Genomic DNA, 12,810 nt, shown 5'->3' with positions numbered 1-12,810 from the left:
TTTTTTTTTAAAAAAAGGAAAAGAATCTTTTGTCTCTCTTCCATCTCCCTACCTCCCCCTCCACCCCTTTGTATCCCCAGAGGCTCTGTGACATTGGTTACATTAGAGGCCACCACTGAAGGAGGCCACGAACAGAAAGAAGTGAGGAAGGTAAAGATTTGAACAGTCCCTCTCACCACCCTTCAGGCAAGGGGAGGCTGCAAAGCTCCAATCTGCACTGATGGCTCAGACAGGGCTGGGCACTAGGGGCGGGGAGGCGGGAGCACCCAAAGGGCTTCTAACCAAGAGCCTGTTCCTCACCACATCGCTGTCTTCCTTAGACCAGCTTCGGATGCCTTATTTAATGATCGCACTTGCATCTCTAGGAGGGCAGAGGCATTGTGGCTGTCCACATTGTGGACATTGTGTCCAATTGTGTCCAATTGTTCCCATTGTGGCTGTCCACAAATTCTTCTGACCCTTGAGCCACTTGAGTTAAAAAAGAGACCTCAGAAAAATAAATTAGGGCTTCCCTGGTGGCGCAGTGGTTGGGGGTCCGTCTGCCGATGCAGGGGACATGGGTTCATGTCCTGGTCCGGGAGGATCCCACGTGCCGCGGAGCGGCTGGGCCCGTGGGCCATGGCCGCTGGGCCTGCGCGTCCGGAGCCTGTGCTCCGCAGCGGGAGAGGCCGCAGCAGTGAGAGGCCCGCGTACCGCAAAAAATAAATAAATAAATTAATTAATTAATTAATTAAAATTCAAAAAACAAAAAAAGAGGCAGGCAGAGGAAAAAAAAAAAAGAGACCTCACACCATTTCACTCTGTTCAAGGACACCAGAATTTCAGAAAGAATGGTCTGCTGAGTCATCTGAGAGTTGAGCTGCAGAGTTTTCCTTTTTAAAAAATCATAAGTTATCCATAAGTTATCAGTCTATCCCCAGAAATAACACCAATTCCCCTGCGTTTGTGCGATAAACTCGATCCTGAACAATGCACGGCTGTGGCTCTCACTTCACATGACCCTCGTGACAACAAATGAGTTAGGAACGGCAGTTGTTAGCATTCGCACACCCAATCAGTATGCCGAGATAGAATCAAATCGCAGCTTTATTCTGTCTCCCACCATGGCTTTACTTATGTCAGGGGCAGGCTGCATAGCTCATCAGCTCACTCTTGGATAATAAAAAGTCCTTCATGTCTCAAGCACAGTCTCCATTCAGAAGCATAATGCCCAGCTCCAGACCAGAAGAAAAACTCTGGCCTTGACTGATGCCCAGATCTTTCTCTCCCCGACCCCCAGCCTGGGCTGCCGCACACTCCCCACTTGTGGGTATGGGAGGTGGGGAGGCGTGTTTCTTCTCTTTCTGTCACTTACCTTCCTGCACTCGAGTTGTTGTTACTCCTTTAGAAGAGGAGGAGGGGAAGGGTCAGGGAGGTCCCTCTCTCTTGAACTGGAATTTTCGCAAGACAGCCTCATGCTCTCCGAGCAGGCTGGCATTTCTGACTCTTTCGGGGCTGAGTCCTCCCTGAGCCTGTGGACACCTCTGTGCCAAGCTGCTTTGGCTGCTGCTCCCATCAGGCGGGCAGTACTTCCCCTTATCCTGCCACTCTCCCCTCTGCCTCCATTAGCCAACAGTTCCCTTCACGTGAAGATGCTCACACTAGTGACTTAGCCCCACCTCCAGGGGTCCTCTTGGACAAGTAGTAAAATGCTGCCAGGCCGGCTTTCCTTCCTGAGGTGTCCACATCTAGATCTGATGCAAGGCAGCCCTTGCACATCCTCGGCCTGACACCATCACTGGGGAGCTCAGTGACCTCCCAGGGTCCTGCCTGCACTCTGTCTCCTAAGAGCTCGCCACCTTACCCTCTGGATTTCCTGCCTCCTGGCTTTTCCTGTCCACTCTGACCCCTACAGTCCAGAGGATGCATCAGGCTTTCTAAGTGGTCCTACTGAAGGGTGGCTAGGTCACAGCATCCCAAGGTCCTCCTCCAAACATCTCACAAAATCCTTTCGTCATTCCTTTGACCCTTTCATTGCATTGATCTGGGTCAGGGGATACAGAATAAAGGGTAGAAGAATCATGAACTTGGATCTTAAGAATCTACTCTGAAATCTTGCATGACAGCCGGCCACCGTACTTTAGCAAGCTGCATTCATTGTATCTCGGTGCCTTGGTGGATGCTTTAATTTTGACATCCGCTAATACTTACAGATGTGGAAAGTGAGGCTCAGAGAGGTTCAATGGCTTACCCAGCACAGCTGAGTACCTAGTGTGGCTGAGCCAAGTTCTTCTGACAGTAACAGCCGTGTCCTTTCCATGACACCATGCACCTCTGCTGAGTTAGAAACGTTGTCTATTTAAACAAACCACAAAAAGGCTTCACATCACCTAATGGATCCCAGCAGAATGCCAGCAGTCTCAACCACACCTAGAGAGTCTTTGCATAGTTCTTAGTACATTTACTTAAGGAGCTTAAACTAAAACCTGCATCACTGAGTAAGTGTGATTAGCTTCTCAGCAGGTATTTATAGATGTATTTTATGTAGGAAACTGGAGTTGGAACATACAGGGATATCCCATATGAAGAAATAAAAAGCAGAGCCCTGTGAATAACCTAAAAAGAGAGAGACCTCAGAAGAGCTTAAAAAGTATGTTTGCGTCTTGCCAGTTGGACAGGGGGTCAGAGTCTAGATTCAGAGAGAGGGGTCACAGAGGTTGATGGAAGAAGACTGTGTGGAGCAGTCATTTGCACGTGTAGGGGAGGGAAGGACATTCTGATTAGCAGGAATGCATGAGCGAAGAAAGTTAAGGAGGTAGGACCATGCTGGGCAGGAGAGGAGGCCAGCCTGCCAGGGGTGGGCTTCATGCTGACAGAAGAGTCCAGAGTGGGAAGTTCAGCCTGGGTGGGGAGTAGAGGTTAAAAGACTGAAACACTGGGCTGGGGTATTTGGATTCTAAACTTCATCCAAGAAGCATGTTTTTCGTGTTGTTTTTGAATTTTGTTTTTTGTAGGGGAAGGTATTGGTTTTTGATTGTTTTTTAGCTGAGGCCATCATTGCAAAACACTGCCTCCGGGAAGCCTTCCTTGATTTGCCCTTCTTCTTTGCTCTTGGAGTTTTACCACATCTTGGTCATAGTGCTGTTTTGTTATGATCTGGGGGTCCATCTGTCTTCCTGACAACACTATAAGTATTTCAGGATCAGGGCCATGTCTGTTCATCTTGGAACTTCATGCCTACACAGAATACATAGCCAGTCCCTAATGCATTAATAATAACTGACAGCCATATCTCAAGCACTGGGCTAAGTGTTTTCTAACCCATGCCACCCATTATACCTAAGAGGCAATTTAGTTAGGAGTTCTGCAGCCAGCCTGCCTAGGTTTGAATCCCAGCTCTACAACTTACTGGCTATACGACTATCAACAAATTCACTAAGACTCCCTGTGCCTCCGTTTCCTCCTCATCTGCAGATAGCAAGTCTTATAGAAGTACGTGCTCTACTTATCACCATTTTGCAAATCAACAAATGGGGCTCAGAGCTGAGTAACGTGCCAAAGGTCACGCAGCTAATAAGCAAAGGGGCTGGGATTTGGACCCAGGCAGCTTGAGTCTAGGGCCCATGCCCTCAACGACTACGCCTTTTTGAAGAAAAGAAAACATGAGGGTGTGCAGAACACACGTAGTGTGGGGAGAAGTAGAGGGAGACCGATGGGCCATCAGCCACCAGCCCGCTGTGAAGATGGGGGCCTGCAGCTGGGGCCAGAGGAGGGACGCAGCAGGCGTGCCATGATAGGGACAGACCTAGGACACATCATGAGAGAAGAAATGCAGAACTTCTCCTTTTCCTCCCTTCTCTTCTGTTTCCACCACCCTGGCCCTCCGTGACTTACCCCCCAATCACTTTTCTCACCAGCCATCTCGTCCTGATACACGCCCATTCCTGGGTTTCTTCCTGTACCTTCTCATGTTTGTTCTCCATTCATGCTTTTCTCTCCTCACAGAATGTCCTTCCTCCATTCCTGCCTCTCAAAATATCGCAAGGCCTGCTACACAGGATGACACCTTCCTGGTCCCTTCAGCCCAAAGTGATCGTTCCCCATTGAAACTCTTATATGACATCTTTCACGTTCTAGCTTCCCCACCAGAGAGGATGCTTCTGGAGGGCACTGGAGGGCCATGACTAACTCGGATTTGCTATACCACAGCACAGGACTTGATACCTGGTGTGTTGAATAAATGAGGAGACGAATGAAGGAAGGATCCGTGGCCGGATCGACTAATGTATGAGTTAATGAATTAATAGACAAATGAACAAATTATAAGTACCAAGTGTATTTCCACCACATGCAGGTCCACCCAGTTAGAAAGCAAGTCTACATGAATGTAGATGCCTGAGGCCAGGCCAATCAACCTGTACTGACTAGTCCCCAGGGGGCAGAGCCTTGTGGCTCTGTAGTCATCGCTGCCTCCATGGAATGGTCTTTATTCAATTGGCCAGTCTCCACCAGTTCCCAAAGCAGCACCGAGGCCCGGGATTCAGCAAAGCATGGGACCCTCCCTGCCGCATACCACCTTGCCAAGGTTAAATGAACGAATGGCAGGAATGAATACGTGAGCACTATACAGAAAGGAAATTTAAAAGTTTTAATATAAGTGTAGGAGACTTTTTTCCTTAGGCAGAGATTTAACTTACACTCATATCCTCCACCTCTCTCTCTGTCTCTTACACACACATGCACACTCGCCCACTCACCTATTAACATGTCCCAGGAAGCTGTGAGTGACAAGAAACTGCTCTGTCCTTCCCTGGGGAGCTAGTCACTTAGCATACTAAGAAAAATCAGAGAGAGTATTTTCAGATCTGATGTGTCAGGGAGGACAAGATGGCCTCGCCTCAGATGGTTAGAAAGGCAAGTTGAGAAATGATGGAGAAGATGCACGCCATGGGTCCACTGGAGACCAATATTCAGAGCACGAGGGTCCAATGGCTTCCTGTCTACTCAGAATTGTATGATAGCTTAGGCAGAGATGGGGAGGCCCGTCTCAGATCCAGCGCCTGGGGGTAGAGCTTTCCTATGTGCACAGCTGTTGACAGGGGTGGACGGAAGAGGGGCCGGGGCACTTGAGCTTTTGACCAGATCCCAGTCCAGCTTTCACCATCCGGTAGGATTTTGCTCTCCCTACATCAAGATGAGCTGGGAACTTCAACCTGGGGTCCCTTCAATACCCCAGAATTCCACAGAAGATATCAAGGATGGAAAATCAGCACACAAGGAGTCCCCAAGGCCTTACCAGCCCCCATCAATAACCCCGAGGGGCAACATCAGAGACAAATGCAGCTGGGCACTGGGAGGCAGGAACTGGAGCCTGGTGTGGAGACGACGCCAGGAACTCTGCTAAAGGGAACTCGTTAGGGCCCCCTTGAGGAGCAGTGGTGTCCTGAAGGCCCCACTTTCCCTCTTAGAGGACTCCCTGAGTCCTCTTCTCAAACAACACTGAAGGTAGCCCCATCCCCTACCCAGGCAACAGCAAAGGTGTTCTTAGCCCAGATCTCCGACCAGCCTCTTCTGGGGCCCTGATGATTCCCTCCCCAAACCTCACCTTTTAGAGCTTACATGCTTTAGAGCCGTACATGCTTCAAAGAGAATTTGGGATTAACGGGAGGGCCACACCCTCTTGTCTGGCTCTCAAGGTGACTGGAAGGCAAGGGAGCCAAAACTGGAAGGGGTGGGGCCCAGAAACCAGGACGTATTAGGCAGATGCCAGCTGTCAGATAAATCAAGCTCCATGTGGGCTCTCTGCATCCAGGGGCCCCACTGGAAAAGTCTGGAGGAATAGAAGTGTGAATGAACGAATGGGAATGGACAGGTGAAGGGGCATCCCTGCTTCCTTACTCCATCCCTTTGCCATCATCACTTTCCCCTCTGGGACAGACAAGTTGATGTAGGCCCTGTAGGGAGCTTTGTGGGCTCTGGTTAAACCCAGGCATCTGGTTTCCAGGTGAGAGATCTGATTTAGCTATTTCATAGACCCTGTATTTCCCAAATCCTCTCATCCCCTAATTCCTACCCCACCTGCTTTCCCTAACTGAATAAATCCATGGTTGTCATGGAGACAACATAGTATCAGCCTCTCTGCTTCTTTGTAGAGCCTTCCAAAAAAACAGCACTAGAGAGGGCCCTTTCTGGCACAGGAGTCCTGTCTGAGAAAGTATGGTATGGTATTTGGAATATCTGCTTTGCCCATTCGCTTTCTTCCCTCTTTGTACTTCTTCCTTGCCCAAGTTCCACCTTCTTCCTTAGGAGACTAAGCTCAGTTTGACTTTTTCCAGCCAAGGATTCTGAATTTCAGTGTTCTTCAGCCTCCAGTAGGGATTATGTCATGAATAAAGACAACAGTTTGAGTGGCTGTGTAGACCTAATTCTCCCCATATGATAGATAGATCAGCAGTCTCAGCCCAAGGAGGCGAGGTAGCTTACTCAAGGTCAGCCTGCACAGGAGTGCAGAGTCTGGGTGCGGGCCCTCTGCAGCGTCCTGCGCAAACACTGCCGCCTTCGGTGGGTCTGCTCAGACAGATTGAGCATGATAACTACCACTATTAAGCACCAACTGCGTGCAAGGCTCCTTGTGTACAGATGTCACTTAAACCTCAGAACAACCTGGTGAAGTTAATACCATTATTGTCAACATTTCACAGAGGAGGAAACTGAGGTGCAACAAGGACCATAAGGACCATTTATTAATGTCATACAGTCGATAATTATAGCAGCTGGATTTGAAACTGAGGACTGTCTCCTTCAAAGTCCAGCTTTTTTTTTTTTTTTTGCGGTACGCGGGCCTCTCACTGCTGCGGCCTCTCCCGTTGCGGAGCACAGGCTCCGGACGCGCAGGCTCAGCGGCCATGGCTCACGGGCCCAGCCGCTCCGCAGCATGTGGGATCTTCCCGGACCGGGGCACGAACCCGTGTCCCCTGCATCGGCAGGCGGACTCTCAACCACTGTGCCACCAGGGAAGCCCAAAGTCCAGCTTCTTAACAAGGATAAAGTAAATATGGCCTCTACCAAAAGGGTAGAGGAGGAGCCATCATTACCCAAGTGCTCATCCATAGGATGAATTCCACTCTTTGGGGCCGGAAATGTCTTTCCCCATCATCCTTTCCCCTTTGACTGCTGCATGACCTTCTGCTGGGTTTTATGAATGAGAAGGAAAAAATATCATTGAAAAGTTCAACCAATTTTGGCTCCCACTCTGGGAGTGATAGATAGCTTTAATTAGTCCAAATTACTCAGCCACCCCACTCTTCTCCCCCAAGTCATTAAAAATAGATTTTCTCTTTGGACGTCACTCTGCCCTGGGGTCTCCAGATAGTCAGAAGTTCTTAGGAGACGGCCCCAGGGTCAGCTTTTGGTCAGAAGGTTGCATGTTGCTTTGGTTGCAATCACAGGCTCCAGAACCTCCAGCTGGTTTTCCCGGGGTGGGGGATGCGGGGGGGGGGGGCGGGGGGTCCCCTTCTTCTTAATGATACTGATCACATGACTTTCACAGCTCCCAGGAGGGGCAGCGGGCTGGGTTGGTGTTTACTTTATGAAGATTTAAGGTGATCTCACACATGACTATTGATTTTTAAAGAACTGGACCTAACCCTGGGAACAAACAATACTAAGTTCTTCACATTAATTACTGGGAAGTTGATTCCAAGGGAAAACTGAAGCTGAAAATAGGAGCTCAGAGGTGCCCTGGTCCCTGATGAACAGGCAGGACAGGTGAGACGGGTATTGCTGTCCCCATTTTAAAAATAAAGAAGGGAGGCTTGAGGAGGTTAAGCAGCTTGTCCAAGGCCTCACCGTGAACAGCTAGCAAGACCAGGACAGGAGGCCCCTGCCACCTCCACTGCCCCCACTCTGTGCCGACTGAAGTTCAGAGCAGACTCAGGATGGAGACTCTGAAACCCGTTCAGAGTCATGTCCATTACTGTTATGGTCCTGGCAGGTTTTAAAAAAATCTAGCAGGGCATCCTCACCCCCACCAACCCATCTCTTCCCTCACCCTCTCACATCACCCCTTGTGTTGTCTGGCTCCAGAGGCGCCAGCTGAATCGCTGTCAGCAACCAGAGAAAAGTGAGCAAGAGGCAGGCAGTGGTCAGGAAGGGAGCGTAGTTACAGCGGCTGGGCCCTGACGTCCAGGAGAAAGCAAGGGGACCCTGACAGCCCGCCCTTGAGGGCAGCCCCAGGAGAGGGGCCTTTCCTTACTGCTGCCTGTGCCTCCACCGCACCACCTCAACCTGGGAGTCGGATGAACCTGGACTCCAGTTCTGTTTCCACCACCTACAAGGCATGCAACTTGGGCAGTTTGTTTAACCCAAGACTCAGTTTTTTAATAAGTAAGGTGGGCCTAATCCCTCGCCTGCAAGGCTGATGTAAGGATTAGGTGAGGTGACATAGGGAAAGTGCCTGGCGTGCAGTAGGTGCAGGATAAACGGCCACTATCATCATCGTTCCTGCTGCTTCATTCCCTTGAACAAGCTCAGTCAACTGCCCGGCTCAGAGGGAGGTGGTGCCAGGCAGGAGGCCTCAGTCCCCCTCGCTTCTCCCCCTATCCCTGAAGAGCAGATCCAAGGACGCGATCTCACTTCTGCCCCCAAGCACACCCAGCGGGGGAGAATTAGATTAAGATGCTGTTTCAGGCATCCAGTTGACAGTCAGCTCTTTGCCTGTAAAGGATAGGAGAGAGGATGCAGGTATTATTCTGTGGAGTCTTGCTGACTCAAAGGGGCCATAGTGTGAGGCACGTCCAGAGCCAGGGGAGCCTGGCCTGTTCCCGGAGGGTCCACTTTGGCTTGGGTGCCTGAGAGAAGCTGACCAGGGCTGGGGCCTTGGCCTGGCCTCCCTGACCATCTGCCCATGTTCCTCTCCCTGTGAGGACTGTGAACCCTGGCCCCATCGAGTGTACAGGGAAGGCAGAACCCTAAGCTCTCAGACCTCCCAGTGCTGGTTGTACCTGTTCGCCACGGGGCTGACAAGATTTGGGGTAAGCGGTGAAGAGAGACTCCTCCCAGGGCTTCCCTGGTGGCACAGTGGTTAAGAGTCTGCCTGCCGATGCAGGGGACACGGGTTCGTGCCCCGGTCCGGGAGGATTCCACATGCTGCGGAGCGGCTGGGCCCGTGAGCCATGGCCGCTGAGCCTGCGCGTCCGGAGCCTATGCTCTGCAAAGGGAGAGGCCACAGCAGTGAGAGGCCCGCGTACCACAAAAAAAAAAAAAAAAAGAGAGAGACTCCTCCCACCACCCATGGGAACAGGTAACAACTGCTGGGCGCTGGCCAGCTCCTAGGAGCAGTGGAGTCAGAGAAACCAAAGCCTCACCTGCCCTCTGGTTGCTTCCCGCCTCCTGAATCCTGCTCTGGCCCCAGCTCCATCTCCTGGAACTAACCCCTGAACCCCCTGTCCCTCCTTTCCTCAGAAAGATCCCTTATGACATGTCACCACCACGGGCCACGGAGGATGCGCTGCAGCTCGCCACCTCCATTCACTGTGAGACAGAGACCAGGGTTAAGCCAGCCCTTCGGGTGCCTCTATTTCCTGGTGGAACAAATGGATCCCTAACCTCCCTTCCTCCCCAGGGAGCTGTGCAGATCAAATGAGATAAGGGGTGTGAAAGCATTCAGAAAGTGCGAAAACCCTCTCTGGGCATCGGCATCTGTTGTGATTGTGCCTTGGAGCTCATCCCGCACACGAGCCCTGGTGGGGCTTCCCGTCAGTCTGCCCTCAGCTGTGAATGCAAATGAGCATCAGATTGCTTCTTGAAAACAGACCTGGTTTGGGAAAAAGAGGAGAAACTGGGTGTAAGACCCTACAAACTCCAAGGGGAGAGAGGCTGGGCTGTCAGGGAGGGACCACCAAGAGAAGATACAAAGGAAAGGAGAGAGGTGTGGGGAGCCAGTTGCGTTTCAGCTGCTGCGCACTTTGCTCCGGGCCCTGGAGACCAGGAGGCTGTAGCTCAGGCCAACTGCATGCTTCCACCCCGGCTGCGTCACTTCCCACCCCCTGCCACCTGGCTCTCAGCCACTGAGAAGGCCACTGTTTCTTTCCTTGTGTCAGGAGGCAAGGGACACATGTGGGGACAGGTGTACCATCTGGCAGGGGGGAGCAGATTCCAGAGAAGCAGGGGATTAAATGCTCTGACCTCAAGGGGCCCTACCAGCCTGGGGAACAGCTTTCCCTTATTCCTTCCCTCTCTCCCTCTCTCTCTTGCATGACTGCAAAGGAATCCTTCAGCCTCTAGAACAGAGTGCCCATGCCAAAGCTCCCTGAGGAGAACCTCCAAGCTCTGGCCTTTGAGCCACGACTGTCCCTTGATTATACCTCTATTGCGGCATCTATTCTACCGTATTAAGATGACCCTGTTTCCTTTGTCCTCAGCCAAACCATGGGCCCCAGAGGTACAGAGAATGTCCCCTGATGCCTAATGGAGAGCTTAACACAACATAAATGCTCTGTAAATACTGAAGGACCGCATGGCACCCAGGCACAGCCCACGGTCAGAATCCTCTGTGTTGTTCTGCTTTCAACTCAGCTGCTTCTCTGAGAGTTGCCCCCAGATTCTCAGAACCAAGGTGGCTCCTTCTAGGCATCCACACAGGGTGGCAGAGATACAACCTTGATTCTCTTTCCCCAGGTTTACGCACCAAAGGGCTCCTGTCCCTCGGTCCACCATTGGGGAACTCTTCTCTGAAGAGTGGTGGGTTTGCACCTGATGGTAGTAACTCTCCAGGCCGATAGTAACTACCAGGGCCACAGAGGCCTTCTGGGCCTCACCCTGGGTAGTCCAAGCCCTATGGGTGTGCCCTGTCCTTCAACATCTTCAGGAAGGAGGATGGTTCCAGCTGTTCCCTTGGTGATTCGTCCCCACAGCCGATGACAATCTGATATCACATCCCTTGCTGTGCAGGGCGCTGCACCCTGTGGGCTGACCAGTGTGCTTAAAGGGGAGGGAGTTGGGTGGGGGAGAGAACCACTCCGAACTCGGCACCCCTGCTGAGCCCTTCCCACGTACGTCAACCCCACAGACTGAGGCCAAGGGAGGCACTGGAGATGAGGGACCCCGGGGTCAGAGGAGACAAGAACACAGTATAAGTCACCTTTCATGAAGAGTGTTTCTTCAGTAAATGACTTAATCGGACAGTTATATTCATTAGAGGTGTAATTACAAGACATAAGATCAAGCGGAGAAGAATGCCAAGCGTGCGGGGGGAATCCAGTGCGGAGCGGTCCCCTGGTCCTGGGGAGAAGGCGGTGGAGGCAGGCGGGAGAGGGGCATCCTCCATCGGAGGCGCCTCACCACCACACTCCTCTGCCAACGCAGCCACCCTCAGATCCCAGCACTCGGAGCGGGGCGGGGGGGGGGGAGCCTCAGGCATAATTAAAGCGCAGTCATAATAAACAAACACTAATTAAAGTGTCACTGAGTGTCCCATTAAACTCTGAGTCAGCCCTGACAAAGCCGCCTGACACGGTGGACACTCCAGGAGAAGCTCCCTTGCCTTCTCCAGCTTCCCGGGACAATGCCCATCCCCTCCCCACCCTCCCCCACCCACCAGGTCCTAGAGCAAGTGCCCGCCTTCGCCTGGTGCAGGGTGAAGTGGCCCCTGACCCCAGAAGTTTGAACTTGGTCTTTCAGGGCCTCCATAGACTCAGAGATATTAGAACCAATTTCTCCCTGGCTATAAGGCAGTCCCCAGGCTAACCTCCATCTCTCCTCCCCCTGAGTCAGTCTACTTCCTTCCACTAGTTCCTTTCGTAGTCCCTAGGCAGAGTTTGATTCTATTTCTTCATGGCCCCAGGGCCTGACACTTAAAAAGCTTTCCCAAGACATGAGGTCACATTTACCAGTGGTTCTCGTAAGAATCACCTGGAGAGCTTGTCGGAACCATTTCTCAGGCCCCGCCCCATCCCAGAAGTTCTAACCCAGTGGACTCTGGATTTTTATGTCCCTTAAGCTCACAGGTAATGCCAAGGATGTTGGTCTGAGAACTCGGGCTACCTCTTCATGGAGGACGTTCTTTTGGCCAAGGAGTGACAAGCTGGAGAGCTTACAGACATCATGTATTCCAGCTCTGTGGCCTTCTCCGTCCTTCCCAAGTTAACCCAAAACTGCCTTTCCAGATTTATACCCATCACTCTTCACCCTCATGCAACGTTTTCTGAAGAAACTCTGCTTTCCTATGTTTGCTCATGTGGTTCTTTCCACCTGGGACGCTTTTCATCTGTATAAATATTGTTCACCCTTGAAGACCCAGACCCAGGCCACATCCCTTACAAAGCCTTCCTGGGACTCCCATCTAGAGCACCATCCACACAGCTACACATGTAATTTTAACTTTTCCAGCAGCCATATTTTAAAAAGTAAGAAGAGACAGTTGAAATTAATAGTAGATTTTATTTAACTCAGTATTTACTAATTTTTTATCTTTTCAACACGTGTCAATAAAAAAATTATTACTGTGCTATTTTACATTCTTGTTTTCCGTGCTCAACCATCAACATCCCCGGTGTCCTTAGAGCACATCTCTAAGGACTAGAATTCGAACTAACCCCATTCCAGATGCCGGTGACCACACGCGCCCATACATTGGACGGCGCAGACGTAGAAGTAGTATTTTCTTTGCTCTGAATTGCCTCAGCCCTGTTTCAATACCTCTCTTAGAACACACATCACTTTTCTTGTTTTTATTGCTGGTTTGTTTGCAACTTGAAGGTGATGGCTGTGTTTTAATGCTGCTGTTGATTTTATTCCCCTAAAGTGCCCAGCACTGGCCTTTCTCTAGGACAC

The 12,810-nt window shown here is 51.1% G+C and overlaps 1 protein-coding gene across 1 annotated transcript in view; it reads left to right on the top strand.

Annotated features, from left to right (window-relative positions):
• PLXNA2 (plexin A2) overlaps nucleotides 1-12,810 on the top strand; it is a 219,390-nt gene that overhangs the window by 124,448 nt on the left and 82,132 nt on the right. The gene's annotated exons all lie outside the window — the stretch shown is intronic.

The sequence above is a fragment of the Mesoplodon bidens genome (assembly GCF_964165515.1).
Source record: "Mesoplodon bidens genome assembly, chromosome: 2".
In the NCBI taxonomy this organism is placed as follows: Eukaryota; Metazoa; Chordata; class Mammalia; order Artiodactyla; family Ziphiidae; genus Mesoplodon; species Mesoplodon bidens.
This window is presented reverse-complemented; position numbering and strand designations above follow the sequence as displayed.